Source organism: Pinus tabuliformis, chromosome X (genome assembly GCF_031772625.1).
Source record: "Pinus tabuliformis cultivar Carrire ecotype Pingquan chromosome X, CPIR1, whole genome shotgun sequence".
In the NCBI taxonomy this organism is placed as follows: domain Eukaryota; kingdom Viridiplantae; phylum Streptophyta; class Pinopsida; order Pinales; family Pinaceae; genus Pinus; species Pinus tabuliformis.
Genome location: NC_142308.1, coordinates 467,428,775 through 467,443,315, shown reverse-complemented (window position 1 = coordinate 467,443,315; position 14,541 = coordinate 467,428,775). Strand labels below are relative to the sequence as shown.

The window sequence follows — 14,541 nt, the reverse complement described above, 5'->3', positions numbered from 1 at the left end:
ACCATGCTGATGTTGATAAGTAAATGCAAGTTGTTGATGTTTATCCAAATTCTTGGTTGCTTCAGAGTTTACAATTCATTCTAGTGAAGTGGTTCGAGTTATAGTTTTTACATATCTTTTAGGATTACCCTAAAATGTTTTATTTTATTTTCATGAGAAATATATTTATATTCCATATGAAGAATACACATATTTTAGTTCTCAATAGATTTCTTAGACAAAAAAGTTCAAATCCACTACAAGAAATATGAGTTCAACATGTCATATATAGAAGTTGAACCTAGGTGAGAAGGATAATATCATTCCCCTCTATTTTTAGGCTAATATTCTTAGTTTTCCTCCATCTTTAGCATTAATATTCTGAACTATATATCATTTGCACTCTTCTCTAATCCACTTGTCCTGATAATGAATTTGGATTTTGATTTGAAATGTTGACATAAAAGATTAGTACTATCGATCTTTTGGAAAACCATTCAATTAATGAAAATGAAAGGACATGAAAATTATGTTTGCATTGACACATCCTGAATTGTGTAGGTTTCCCTATACCAGATTAGCTCATCCCATAATTTGTATTTTTTTAATAGGGGTAGAAGACATTTTTTCTCTTATTACATTTTATCCATGACTCTGTTGTAGAGTGAGTTGTATATTTTCCTTCTATTTTATTTATGTATCATAGTCATACAACCATCATATATGTTTGCAATTCAATTATTTTTAGCAAAATTAACATGGACTCGTCTTTGATTCATCTGTCCCTATGTGTAACTGGACCTAACTTGAGATAAGTCAGTTTTTGAAAATTGTTACTGTTATCATTGGTCAGTTATTATTATAACTTGTGTGCAAGGATGCATTTTTATGTATAGCACTTTGGTAATAAAAATACTTTTTTATTAAATTTTATTTGCAAATGTAATTAGAGGAACAAGTTTTAGCACACTAAATGTTCTAGTATTTTTCAGTTAAATTTCATCAATATACAAGTGTATAAGCTCGTGATATTAAGATGTGTTTCAATAAATTTTCCATTTTATTTTTTATTTTTTTTATTTTCTTCTCTTACTTTGTTTTAACAATGCCAATGTTTGTAAACATCCTTCATGTTATATTCTAGATCACTTCATTTTACTACTCTTTGATATCTATGAGTTGTTCATTGTATCTCTCCATATGTTTATGTTAACTTTTTGAATTGTTTCTTTCATTGCAACACTCCCCTTTACAATGTAGCTCTATACTGCTGTAATTATAGTTAAATGATATTATTGTCGTTTTGATAAGGATCAAAGAGTCACAATGGGAGCTCATATTATAAAAATTAGTAAGATAAAAATGATTATTCATAGCTTTCACCATTATTAATGATGATGCAGTAAGCATTTTCCATGCATCAATTACAGTTTAAACAGGCATTGCTTATGCAACAGTCGATGGCTACACAGCAGGTGGCCATTAGGGCTGCATCAATGAAGTCTGCAACTGAAATGGCATCAGCTAGGGCTGCAGAAATAAGTAAAACCCTTAAAGTAGATGGAGATGATATTGATGAAAAGGCTGCAAGTCAAAAATCAATGTATGCATTCACTTAGTCTTTTTTCTTTTAATTATATTGAATCTACTTCCTTCTTATGTAGATGACATTATTTATATTGGAGCTGTGTCTTTTATGTGAATAAAGTTTCTATGTTGGAGCTCCTTTCTTCTCACATGAATAAAATTATTATGTTGGAGGCTTATGTGAAAATTTATAATTCCAAATGACTTGTCCAGATATCCTAGGTCAAGTGAAAATCACTCTCTAGGTCAAGGTCCTGAGAAAGATATCAGCTTGGTCAGCATTCTCGATCACCTCCAATTCAATATTAGTGAGACCGCCACTCTAAATCGCCAATGAGAGCTTATCATGGCCACAAAAGTCATGGAAGGGGTTGAAGTTATTATTGAAGAGATGAGAGGAATAATTACGAAAAAATGTATACTAGGTGTGATTGGTTAAGATCATGGGATGAGCCTCTTAATATGCAAGAGAAAAGGAGTAGGGGTAGAAGCAAAAGTAGAACAAGAAAGTCACCGCGAGAATGCTTAAGATGCCCAAGGAATCATACGGAAAGGAGGAATTCTCCTAATATGCATAAGGAATTGAAAAATTCTACTTACCACTCTAGACGCTCAAGGTTTATGTCAAAAGAGTTGAGAGAAAACATTATGGACAATGAGGATGTGTCAAAACATCCTCAAGAAAGTTCAAGGAAAATAGTAAAAGAGGTTAACAAGGTGGTGGAGAGACATTATGCTCTTCACGATATAGAGGAAATTAAGGAAGAAAGGTATGATAAAGGCACTAATAAACCAGAAAATTATAAAGAAAATCTAATAAAAACAGGGAAAGGAATTGAGAAGGACGATGCACGGGGGATTCACTACGGGGAGAAAAACCATACCACGTGAGTTCATATTGGGGTTTATATATTGATGAAAATATGGCATAGTATATTTGGGGATATATAGGGGGCAAAGGGTTTTTATATTGACAAGTATAAAAAATGGAGCTCAAAGTTAATGAAAAAATATAAAGGGGTATAAAAAATGTTAATGAAAAAATGGATACCTTCAATATCTAGTGGAAGTAGGGGTTTTTTAATTGGGAAGGTGTATTGGGTTTGTATTGGTAGGGTGTTAGATAATGTGAATTTTAAGGGTATTTTCCAATATGTAGTCAGATTAAGGGTATTGTTTAATATGCCACGAACTCATGTGATAGATTAGAGGTTCATCAAGTGAAGCCCCCGTGGGACAATGTCACGGAAGAAAGTATAAAAGTATACAAAACTATCAATACATATAATTATAGTGACAAAATGAAGGTATCCGAGAAAATCGATGATATATTGATGTAGATGGAGAAAATTATTGTTGAGGAAGAGAATAATAAAGAGAATAGAAGACTTACAAAAGAAAGTATGGTATAAGATGATGGAGAGAATTTTACAAAAAAATAAATCACATAGAAAGGAGAAAAGGGCATATGAGGATGAATATGAAGTGAAATAAAAGAGATGGCACAAGAAGGATAGGATCCCACTGTATAGTGATGTCAAGGAGATGAAAGAAAAGAGTAAGAGGAGGAAGGGGAATGAAAAATATTATGAGGTAGATGAGGCATCAAAATTATATAAAGAATGTAGCAAGGAGGAGCATGATAGTGACATATTGGATAAAAAGAGGAGAAAATACAAATATGGGCCAATGTCCCCCTCTAATTCATCATAAGGCTCACCAATGGAGGACGATCACAGAGGCAATAGCTCTCATAGAAAATACCATAGTTGACACAATGGGAAGTATAGGGGAGTTTCCAAGTTGGTTTATCCTCACTATAATTTTACATACTGAAAAGGTTGACTGGCTAGAAGTTGTTGACATTCTCAGTGAGCTCTGAATGAGAGTATTGATATCCAACGATATTCAAAAATCATGTCACAATCTAGTTCCTGAAAGTTTTTCTTGGAACTGGATTTTGAGCCAGTGCAAATTCCAAATCCCTTTTGATTATAGTATTATGATTGCGATTATGCTAGGGATTGGATGATGTTATAATTTAATTACTGAATTTGCAATGGAGGAATTATATAACTGAATCCTTGATACTTATAATTTGTATCAAAGAAAGATGAACAAATAGCAACTCATTCTATTGAAACTTATCTTAGATAGCTTGACTTTGCATCTTTGTTTTCTCCTTTGTTGTATAAACGTTCACTGTTTGCACACATTATTTTTCAAGAGGAAGCTTAAGTCAGTGGTCACATAGAATTGAGTTAGAGTGTAGTGTTGAGTTTTGTATGCTTTTCTAGGTTATATTTTCATTTCTATTCAAGGTAAATGTTATCCAATAGGACCCGTTAGTCCTAAAAGAAACAACTAAGGGTGAATTTGAAATTTTTCATTTCAGATTGCGAATAATTGGTGGTCATTGTCCTGGTTAAAAATTTATAAGTTTTTAATTATGCTTTTTCTTTTTACCTCGATCAAATTCAAAAAGATATTAACACATTTTTTTGGCATACCCTGCAAACTTCCACTACCCAACATTACATCATTAGTATTTACTAAAAGAAAAGATAATTGTTTTTACCTATGTGGGAACACAACTTCCTTTCTCAGTGCTTTTATTAACTTAGAATTTCCCTCCATCTCTAGTTGAGCATCTCTGCCTTTGATTAATGTTACTATGTTATTTGGTATCTTTGGTTATGATGAAATAAAGTAGGGTGCGGTGGTTCTTGGAAAGGGGGGAAAATAGGAGAAATAGATGAATTGGGATATGTATGCATCTAATATTGGATGTTATTGATAGAGTCTAGCTTTATGAAGAATTTCCCAAGGTGGAAGAAATGGTTTCATAGCTTCTATATATATTTCCCAGTCCAAGACTCATAATAATTAAAAGGTAGTGAGTCTACTTAGAACTATTGACACTACTATTTTAATTTTTGTTCCAATTATGTTTGTGCAAGATAACTCAGTTTATGCTACAACACAATACATGTCATGGAAAATTGGTTAGCTTACACTATCTATGCAGGTGTTTTTCTGATTGGCATGGAACTCACTCAAGGATGTTCACAACTTTACAAAATTGCAGGAAAGAATCTAGTTTGCAGTGAATTGTCTTTGGCCTCTCACCTGGACGGTAATGACTTAAAAATAATTTCTTCCTATTATGAAAGATGTGTTGTCAAAATTGTTATAATTGGTATCAAATATTTTATCATTTTTTTGTAGGGATTCTAGCAAGTTCTTTGGGTTAGTTTTCCTTAGTACTGAAAAGTAATACTTTTTTACTAATGTCAATTTGGAATGGACCAGTAGACATTGGTTCCATTCTTTAGTATTTTAGTGATCATTTTATATTCTCTATCCAAGTATTTAAACAAATACGAGATAAAGAAATTCATCTTTCTGTGAAGAAATTTCCACTTCATAAGAAGTTAAAATGGCACAAATGTTTTTAATTTTGGGAATTATCCAACATTCGTAACTAACTCTGCTATAGTGGGATCATATTAGAATATTTGAAAAAAATATATATATTTTAATATTCACAAAAATTTCATTGAATCCTTTGATGTTCTCACTGGTTTAGACATTTATGCCACATTAAAATCTCTTAAGTATCTAATAAAGATGTGAGGAAATAATTATTGAATGAAGTTGCACGTGGGTGAATGTAATGGTTGGAAATTCACAATTTTCTTATGGATCTCCCAAGTCACCATGACAACAAGGCTTCCTAAGGAGCACATAGTTACATTTGAAAATTTTTATTTATTGACTCAGACTCAAAATCAGAATTACTAGAGCATAATAGTTTCATTATTAAACCTTATAATGCCAATGAGAGGTTAAACCTAATACGGATAATGATAAAACCATTATTGCTTAATTTTTTTGTACAACTCAAAATCATTTTTATCCATATTTTATTATGCATGGAAGTAAGCATGTTCCTACTTGTTCAGCTCTGGGAATCTGCTCAAGGAAAGGTTGATGCTCTTAAGAAATTTGATTCACTATGGTTTGTCATGTACATGATGCATAACAAGTTGGACCATAACACTCTTAGTGTAGGAAGACTATTGAAGAGAGTTGTTATCGCTCCTCCGGATCTCTAAGGCCGAGGAAGAGTCGAGCTAAGGTAACCACAGACTAATCTTTTGACTTGGTAGCTAGCCCTACCAAACCGAAGAGGGCTCTCCCCAAAGAATCACAGCCAAGAGGGCTGGGTGGATTAGGGTTTTAGGATAGGTATAAAGTGTAGAGGTTGTTTTGATTTGATTTGATAGGGTTATTGATGGATGAGGATATTAGGGCAAAAACTAGGTCAGGGAAAATAAGATATGATCACAAACATTCAAAGGGGTAAGGTAGGTAGGAGGCTTAGAACTTAAAAGGTGATTTGGCGAGATGGTTTAAGATCGATGAGGAGATGGGAAGAGCATAGGAGATGTATTCTTCCTAAACTGAAGAAAAAATGGAAAAATTATGATAACTTTCCCAAAACAGAGCATGAGAAAACATGTATTATGCCTATCAACTTGAAAATTACCATATAACAAACATGAAATGGTTTATGAACTTACAATAAATTCATACAAATTATAAAAAAGAAGAAACAATTCTAAACACTCATACCACATGTATCCCAAAGAAATAGCTACAACTTATTTATTAAAATTGGCCAAATTCTGATACAATATTGTCCCTGATCAATACTACAACATCCAACAGAGTCCAACCTCTTAAAAGAGTGAAGAAAGGGAAGATATAGACATCAAAACAACCTTCTCTCATCCTCACGGGTCGAATCCCTAAGTTGAGGAAGAGATCCATAAAAATTTGAACTGATACCTGTTGAGCATTGGAAAAGGTATGTAATTACCATTTATTTCTTTATCTTTTCCTTTAAATCATAACTTCTTTACATTCTAAGATGGTAATATTTTAAAGGATTATGATAGAATTAAGGAGATTTGTGATTGATGTAAAATGATTAATCATTGTCTTTTTCCATGAAGAAAGTGAAGAAAATGGAAAATCAATATTTCGGAGGAAAAGACAAAGTAGAACCAACTGTTGTCCCTTTGACAAGAAACTGCATCCAGACGAGGAAATCAAGATTGGAGTGCGTGGACCAGGAAAAGGAAGAGAAACCATGGCATCAGCACAAGAGGACAAAGCAATAACTGAAGATCAAAGATATGGCGCATCCCTCAGGATCCTTTGATCCTCAGGGATCGCTGCTTCAAGACTTATCTGTATCTTTTATACTTCCACCTGGCCATTATAAAAAGAGAAAGCACTGCTAGATAGAGGGGAAGATTATTGTTGATTTGTAGAGTTTACTATTGTAATATGAACTTTGATCATCGACTCTCTTTAAAGAGTGATAGCTATAACTCTGCCTTTATGATTAATATATAACTCAGTCACTGTTCCATTATTTGATCCTAGAGTAACCGCAGCAGTGCGTCCCTGGTGGTTAAGGGCCCGGCCCTAGTGGATCACTTGCTTTCTGTATCATTATTTTATGATTACAGTCATGTGTGGTTTGATTTCCTTTGCATTTCCTTAACTTGCTTTATTCAGTAATCTTATGTTCCTTAGCATTTCATTGACTTGCTCTGTTATATCGAATTCGTAATTGAATAGCAGGATTATTATTTGCAACTAAAAATGTTATGTTGTTCATTCTAAAATAATATCGCATTGTCTAATTTGGATATTGATGTTCATTTACAGATTGATATTGTTGTTCATTTAGCTACAGTTCACTTACGATTGTGATTGTTTTTCATTTAATTACTGTCCCATTATAACTGCAATTGCCGTTCCTTTATACCTATGTTTAATGTCTTGTATGTTAGAGTAAGATTACTGATTCTATAGTCGCTGTGTGTTTACACTTGATTAAGTTTGCTGTTAAATTTCCATAGAATTACTTAAGTTTGTTGTTCCTTTCTTAGATTGTTGTTCGATTCCTTTATTAGTTAAAGATTGTTGTTCAAATCCTTTCAGTTAAGATTGCTGCTTAATTCATTCCTGTAGATTAAACTTTGTTGTTTGATCTCTTCAATAGATTAGTTGTTGTTCCTTTTCTGTTAATTGAATTGATATTTCAAGTATTTTCTTTTGTGTGAATAGAAAGATCTACAACTGTAGCGAACATTGACTACTGTTGTCTAGTTCTCAGATTGGAGATCTTGCCTTTGATTGGTTTTCATTTATATCAGTTTACAGGGTAAAGAGTTATCATTACTGCATCCTTGACTGATGATTGTTGTAGTTTCTTGAGTGAATGATTTAGTTACAAAGCATTTAAGTTTCTTGCAATTACAATTAGAGTTTGTTTCCAGCATTTATTTATTTTTGTAAAGCACTATACTGTAAGCACTACTCTTGAACAAGTTCCCACCTTAGGTTGAGTACACTCTTGAGATAAAAAATCGTACCTGGATTGATAATTAATTTAGGATAAATAAATGTTAAAAAGACCCTTTTATCACTCAACATTTTGGCGCCATTACTAGGGAGATTGTATCCATTTGTTTCTTTTGAAAAGAGAGTAGTGTAAAAGTACCTGCTAGGAGAGAGTTGGGTTTTAAAAATGGAAGGTAAGAACCTACGTATGGAGCATGTAACAACCCTTCTCCCCCACCCACTTTCTTGCAGATTTGTTGTTATTTTGGGTAGAACTAAGTATTTGATTTGTATGCATGACTAAGAAGAAAAAGCATAAAAAGAATCTTAAACTACTACCTAAGCCTGATAAAGCTAAGGGGCTAGTGACCATTGGCCGATCGACCTTTATAGACAAAATCCTCAAAAAAGAAGAATCTCAGTCATCAGTAGGACTTATAAAATTTGTTTCTAGTCAACCTACTAGTTCCCTTCGGGCCACAAAATTACCATCTATAGCCTTTGCTGAGGTGCACAGCCAAACAGAGGAGTAAGATTTTCAATAAATTGAGAATTCTAGCCCAAACTCGTTACAAGAAGGGAACCTTAGTAATCTTTGCAATGGAAGAGGATAAATAGGGGAAACTGAAGAACCAAGATCTCCTCTTGGAATAGTTCAGCCGTTAAGCAGCCCAGATAAGGGAAGTGCTATCAAAATCATCCAGAACAAAGCTGAAGAACCTGAAGAGTTAAGATCCCCCCAGAAATTAGTTCAACAAGGAACTCTTATCATCCCAGACAAAGGAAGTGTTGTTAAGGCCATTGCTATTAAGGCCACTCCTACTCCTTCTAGCCAGCCTAGGAATACCCTCCTAGAAATCCTAGAAGGATATTGGCACAGATTTGACCAAATGGCCCAGAGCTAGCAAAGCTCCCAAACCTCCACATTGCAATATCCCATTGTAGATACTGCAGTTAATGCACTTATGAAGGCCATTGCTCTCCAGCATATCCCTACATTCCATCGCCTAACATCAGAAGATCCAGACACATTTTTGTTTGAATTCGATGTACTATGCTAGGGGTATGACTATACCACCGATCCCCAAAAGCTAAAATTATTTCCCTCTACATTAAAAGGGGCTTCTTTACAATGGTTTATGGGTTTAGGTGGAGGTGTCATAAACGAATGGGATCAGATGAAAGGTGCTTTCCTGAAGAAATATCAAGATTATTGTAGGTCTAGAGAGTTAAAGGATGAAATATTTCATATGGTAGCTTGTTATGAAACAAACTCAAGAAAAAGATAGAAAAGAGAGATCAATGCCTTAGAATTCAGCCTCTTCGAGGGGGCAACCTCCTTTACATTACATAAATGAAAAATTCTTGGATGATTCAAATGAAAAAACCTCCTTTCTATATATAGGAGTCTAAGGAGTCACAATATAACCCAGCTGACCTAACAATAATAATATAAAGCCACAAAAATAACAATAGAGGGATTCTACGGGGCACAGTAATAAAAATATGGGGACAATAGGGGCATAGCAATATTAATAAGGGATACAACTACAATAGTAATGAGACACTAGAAGATATTTTGAACGTTTTCAGTAAGATCTCCTTATGCATCATTACCTTTACCTTACAATGTATTAAAAATGACATTAATTAAAGGAATGAAGGAACAATGGGTTGAAACACTAAATATTATGGGAAAAGGAGACATTTATCAAGAAAATTTTGCTGACATTATTGATTTATGTATCAGGAGTTCACGAGGCAGCACAAGGCTAAAACTAGCGAAACGTGATAGGTTCACAAGGGACAACAAGATCGCCGGAGAAGGAGTAACCCGTGCAGGAATCAGAAATTTACTGGAGAATTTAAAAACTGATATATTGGGGACTCTGACAAAGCAGCTCAATATTATGCAAGCTAAATAGAAACAAGCAGAAGAAGAGCAAAACCTGGCAATATTTTGCCCTAGATGCAGAAAGAAATACAACCACAAAGAGTGCCCACTAGATGCAGTTCAAGTCTGTGCTATCTGTACAAAAGATCACTCCACAGAGAACTGCCCCTCACTTCCTGGTTTGAAAGCAGTATATAAAGAAGCGGAAGAAGAATCAGAGCCAGTGTACCTACTCAATTAGTGCCGTCAATGGTAGCCTCTATAGCCAGGTATGTCCTCTGATTCGTCTTCTTCTTTCCAGCCTCCGCAATATCATGCTCAGCAATATAATACAATGTGGAAAAATCAACCTCCCTTCTCAAACTGGTCACAACAACGATTTCCTTTATCACCATGGCCGAATCAAACAAGCCAATCCAATTGGCCAAATTTTCCCTACTCTCCACCATATTGGCAAAACAATTCATATCCAACACAATGGTCCCCTCCCACTTCGCAGAGTCAAGCCTGGCAGGCAAACTGGAAAAGACCGATGAATCAGCCAACAGGAACCATTCCACTTGCTCAACCTACATTGCCAACGCCATATGCACTATAACAAAATCCCCAGTCCAACTTAAGACCGCAACTCCCAGCCCAACCCAACCTGAACCCAAATAACAGACTGGTTCAATCCGTTCAAATAATCGACACACTAGAACTAGAAACCAATCTAAGGAAGTGCAACAACCTTCAATTAAGGTCTGGACGTATTATAGAAATTGAGGGAGACAAAAATGCTCAAGTTGAAAATCAGTTACCCATAGAACAACCATTGCAACAAGAAGATGTGGTCAGACAACAAACTCATGATCAAGCAACCATGTCTTCTCCCCGATTCCCAGAACGATTAATCATACCATGCCCTATAGAACATCTTGACTTTGATATTCTATGATAACTTAGAAATTTGTGTATAAAAATCCCACTCCTCCAAGCTCTCCAAGATATCCCAATATATGCAAAAACCATCAAAAAGTTATGTATAAGGAAGCCAAAGAGGAGAATAACAACTAACCCAACAGTCCAAATAGTTGGCACCCTATCTGATCTGTTATCAAGAAGAGAAGCACCTGTCAAATATGAAGACCCAGGGAATCCAATAGTGACAGTGCAAATCAATGGACAAACCTTTTCAAATGCCCTAGTTGATTTAGGAGTTGCAATTAATATTTTAACAACCACCACTTGTCAAAAACTAGGAATTACATTAGTGGAACCAACCTCCATTTTATTAGAACTGGCTGACTGATCAGTAGTTAGGCTAGAAGGTACACTACATGATGTCATGGTATCCGTTGATTCCTGGGAATATCCTGCCGACTTTCTATTAATTAACCCCAAAAACTGACACGATGTACACCCGTTAATTTTAGGTAGACCTTGGCTTGTGACTACTGATGCTTACATTGGTTGCCAACAAGGCAGTATGACCATAACTAGAGGGAGTAATATCAAAAATTTAGCTCTATACCCTATAGCCCAGCCAAGTGTAACAATAATAAAAACTAACAAACAACCTATATCATACCTCACAAAAAACATTAGGTCCCCATTAACCACAAAATATGCCCTCGATTTTAAAGATCAAATAGAGGACGATGTTATTAACAACTTTACTAACCAATCTGAATCCAGATCCCGTGTACAATGTCACATGATAGAGGTAGCATTTGACAATGAAAGAGAAGAAGATCCTCTCAAAGACACTCATGATAAAACAATACCCACTACCTTTGTTTCAAACAGCAAAACTATAGAGATTAAACCAGGAAAAACCTTGAACATCAACAATAACCTGACTCCTGAACAAGAAGAAAAGCTGGTCCAACTGTTGAGAAAATATAAGGAAGATTTTGCATGGGATTATCCAGACATGAAGGGAATTGATCCCTAGTTGTGTACGCACCATATTTATACATAAAAGGATGTTAGACCCATTCGCCAACCCCAACAGAGACTCAACCCTCATCGAAAGATATTGTGAAAGCTGAATTACAAAAACTTTTGGATGTGAACTTTATTTATCCAATCTCCGATAGCAAGTGGGTCTCTCCACTAGTAGTGGTGCCAAAGAATAATGGAAAGTGGAGGATTTGTGTAGATTACAGAGAATTAAACAAAGCAACCCAGAAAGACCACTTCCCCTTCCATTCATTGATCAGGTATTAGATACATTAGCAGGAAGGAAATTCTTTTCTTTCTTGGATGGCTTTAGTGGATACAATCAGATTCAGATTGCCCCTGAAGACCAGGACAAAACTACTTTTACCTGTCCTTGGGGAAAATTTTCCTACAGAGTCCTACCCTTTGGCCTATACAATGCCCCTACCACATTTCAGAGGGCCATCCTCACCATCTCTTCAGATTTAATAAATGAAGGGCTCAAAGTATATATGGATGATTTCACACCATACTGAGATGATTTTGAGCCAGCACTAGACACATTGGAAAAGGTGCTGCAACGATGTATCGCCACCAAGCTCTGCTTGAGCCATGAAAAGTGCTATATGATGATGATCGAAGGGCTAATCCTAGGTCATTATATCTCAGCGGCTCGAATACAGGTAGATCCAGTCAAAATTCAAATAGTTTTGTTAATACCTACTCCTACCACATAGACAAAGGTACACAATTTTCTAGGATTTTCTGGTTATTATAGGAGATTTATAGAACATTTTTCTCAAATAGTTGCACCTTTGTACGCACTAACAGGGAATGTTGATTTTGTTTGGACAGATAAATGCGACCATGCTTTTGAGGATCTGAAAAAGCTTGTGTCAACAACCCAAGTGCTCAAAGGCCCAAATTGGGACCTACCAATTCAAATTTCATCAAATGCTTCAGACACAGCTATTGGAGTAGTCCTTGGGCAGGAAGAAGACAAAAAACCATATGCAATCTATTATATTAGCAAGAATTTGTGTCCTGTTGAGCTAAACTATACCGTAACTGAAAAAGAACTTTTAGTTGTAATACACACTGTAAATAAATTTGGGCATTATATCACTGGATATCCTGTTGTTTTATATACAGATCACTCTGCCATAAAATATTTAGCAAATAAACCTATTACAAATGGTAAAGTAACAAGATGGCTGATTTTATTGCATGAATTTGACATCATAATAAAATATCGACCAGGGAAAGAGAATCCTATAGCTGATTTTCTCTCACGAATACCGAAGCCAGTGGACGTAGCAGTAGTCAAAGATCAATTCCTAGATGAACATTTATTTGTTGTTACTGTCAAGACACCCTAGTATGCTGATGTTGCAAATTATTTAGTAGTAGGCAAATTACCAAAGCATCTAACCCCCAATGAACGAAAACAGATTGTGCAACGTAGTACCTGTTTTTCTTGGATTGGGGGCTACCTATTTCATACAAGGGAAGATATGCACATTAGAAGATGCATCCATGAAGACAAAATATTTGACATTCTGAAAGGCTGTCATGACGGACTATGTGGCAGACATTTTGCAGATCGAGGGACTGGTCATAAGGTTTTGCGAACAAGATATTACTGGCCCACAATCTTTAAAGACACTAAGAAATTTGTCCAAACCTGTGACAGTTGCCAAAAAGCAGGACGCCCTGGATAGTCCGACGAAATGAATTTAAACCCACAGCTAGTAATCAAACCATTTGAGCGTTGGGCGCTCAATTTTGTTGGTCCGATCAACCCATCATCAAATAAAAAAACATATATTCTAGTAGCAAAAGACTATGTTACGAAATGGGTTGAAGCAGAGGCACTTCCAAGAGCTACAGAGGACTCTCTGATTCATTTCCTATTCCAAATATTTGTGCGATATGGCCTCCCAAGGGAGATAATCATGGACGGAGGACCAAAGTTTGTAGGTAATGAAATCACTGCAACATTAGAAAATTATCACATTCAGCACAAAATTACCACTCCGTATCACCCACAGGAAAATGGCCAAGTAGAGAGCACGAATAAAGTGATAGAGGCAATATTGACAAAAACCATTGCATCACACAAGTGTGATTAGGCTTCAAGATTTCCGGAAGCCTTGTGGGCATACCGAAAAACTTGGAGAAACACCACTGATTATTCACCATATCAGCTAGTATTTGGAAAGGAACCCATCTTTCCAATAGAGTTTGAAATACAAACATTAAGAATAGCACAGGAGGTCGGTCTAAATTTAAATGAGGCCCAGACTAATAGATTATAGTAAATTAACGAGCTAGATGAAATTAGGATCTCGCCTCTTCAACACACTGCATTAATCCAACAGTAGAGAGAAAAATGGCACGATGCCCTGATCAATAAGAAATTCTTCCATGAAGGAGATTGGGCACTCCTATATGACTCCAGGTTTCAGGATTTTCCAGGAAAACTTCAGACTCGATGGCTTGGACCCTATGAAATCTAGAAAGTGCATGACAATGGCACCATTACTTTGACCACTATCGACGGATCTGGACATACCTTTAAGGCAAATGGCCACCGAGTGTGACTGTACCATAAACTGCGTACCTGGGAATCCTTTTACTAGTAGCTCCGAGAAAATTCAAATATGCAGATTCTTGCTAAGGAAAATAATCCTTCCTCCACATTTCACTAAATAGTTTCATTTTTCTAAAATTTT

General features: G+C 35.5%; 1 pseudogene; it reads left to right on the top strand.

Moving 5' to 3' along the window:
• Positions 1 to 2,900: 2,900 nt before the first annotated feature.
• Positions 2,901 to 3,402, top strand: LOC149140690 (uncharacterized; annotated as a pseudogene).
• Positions 3,403 to 14,541: the final 11,139 nt, after the last annotated feature.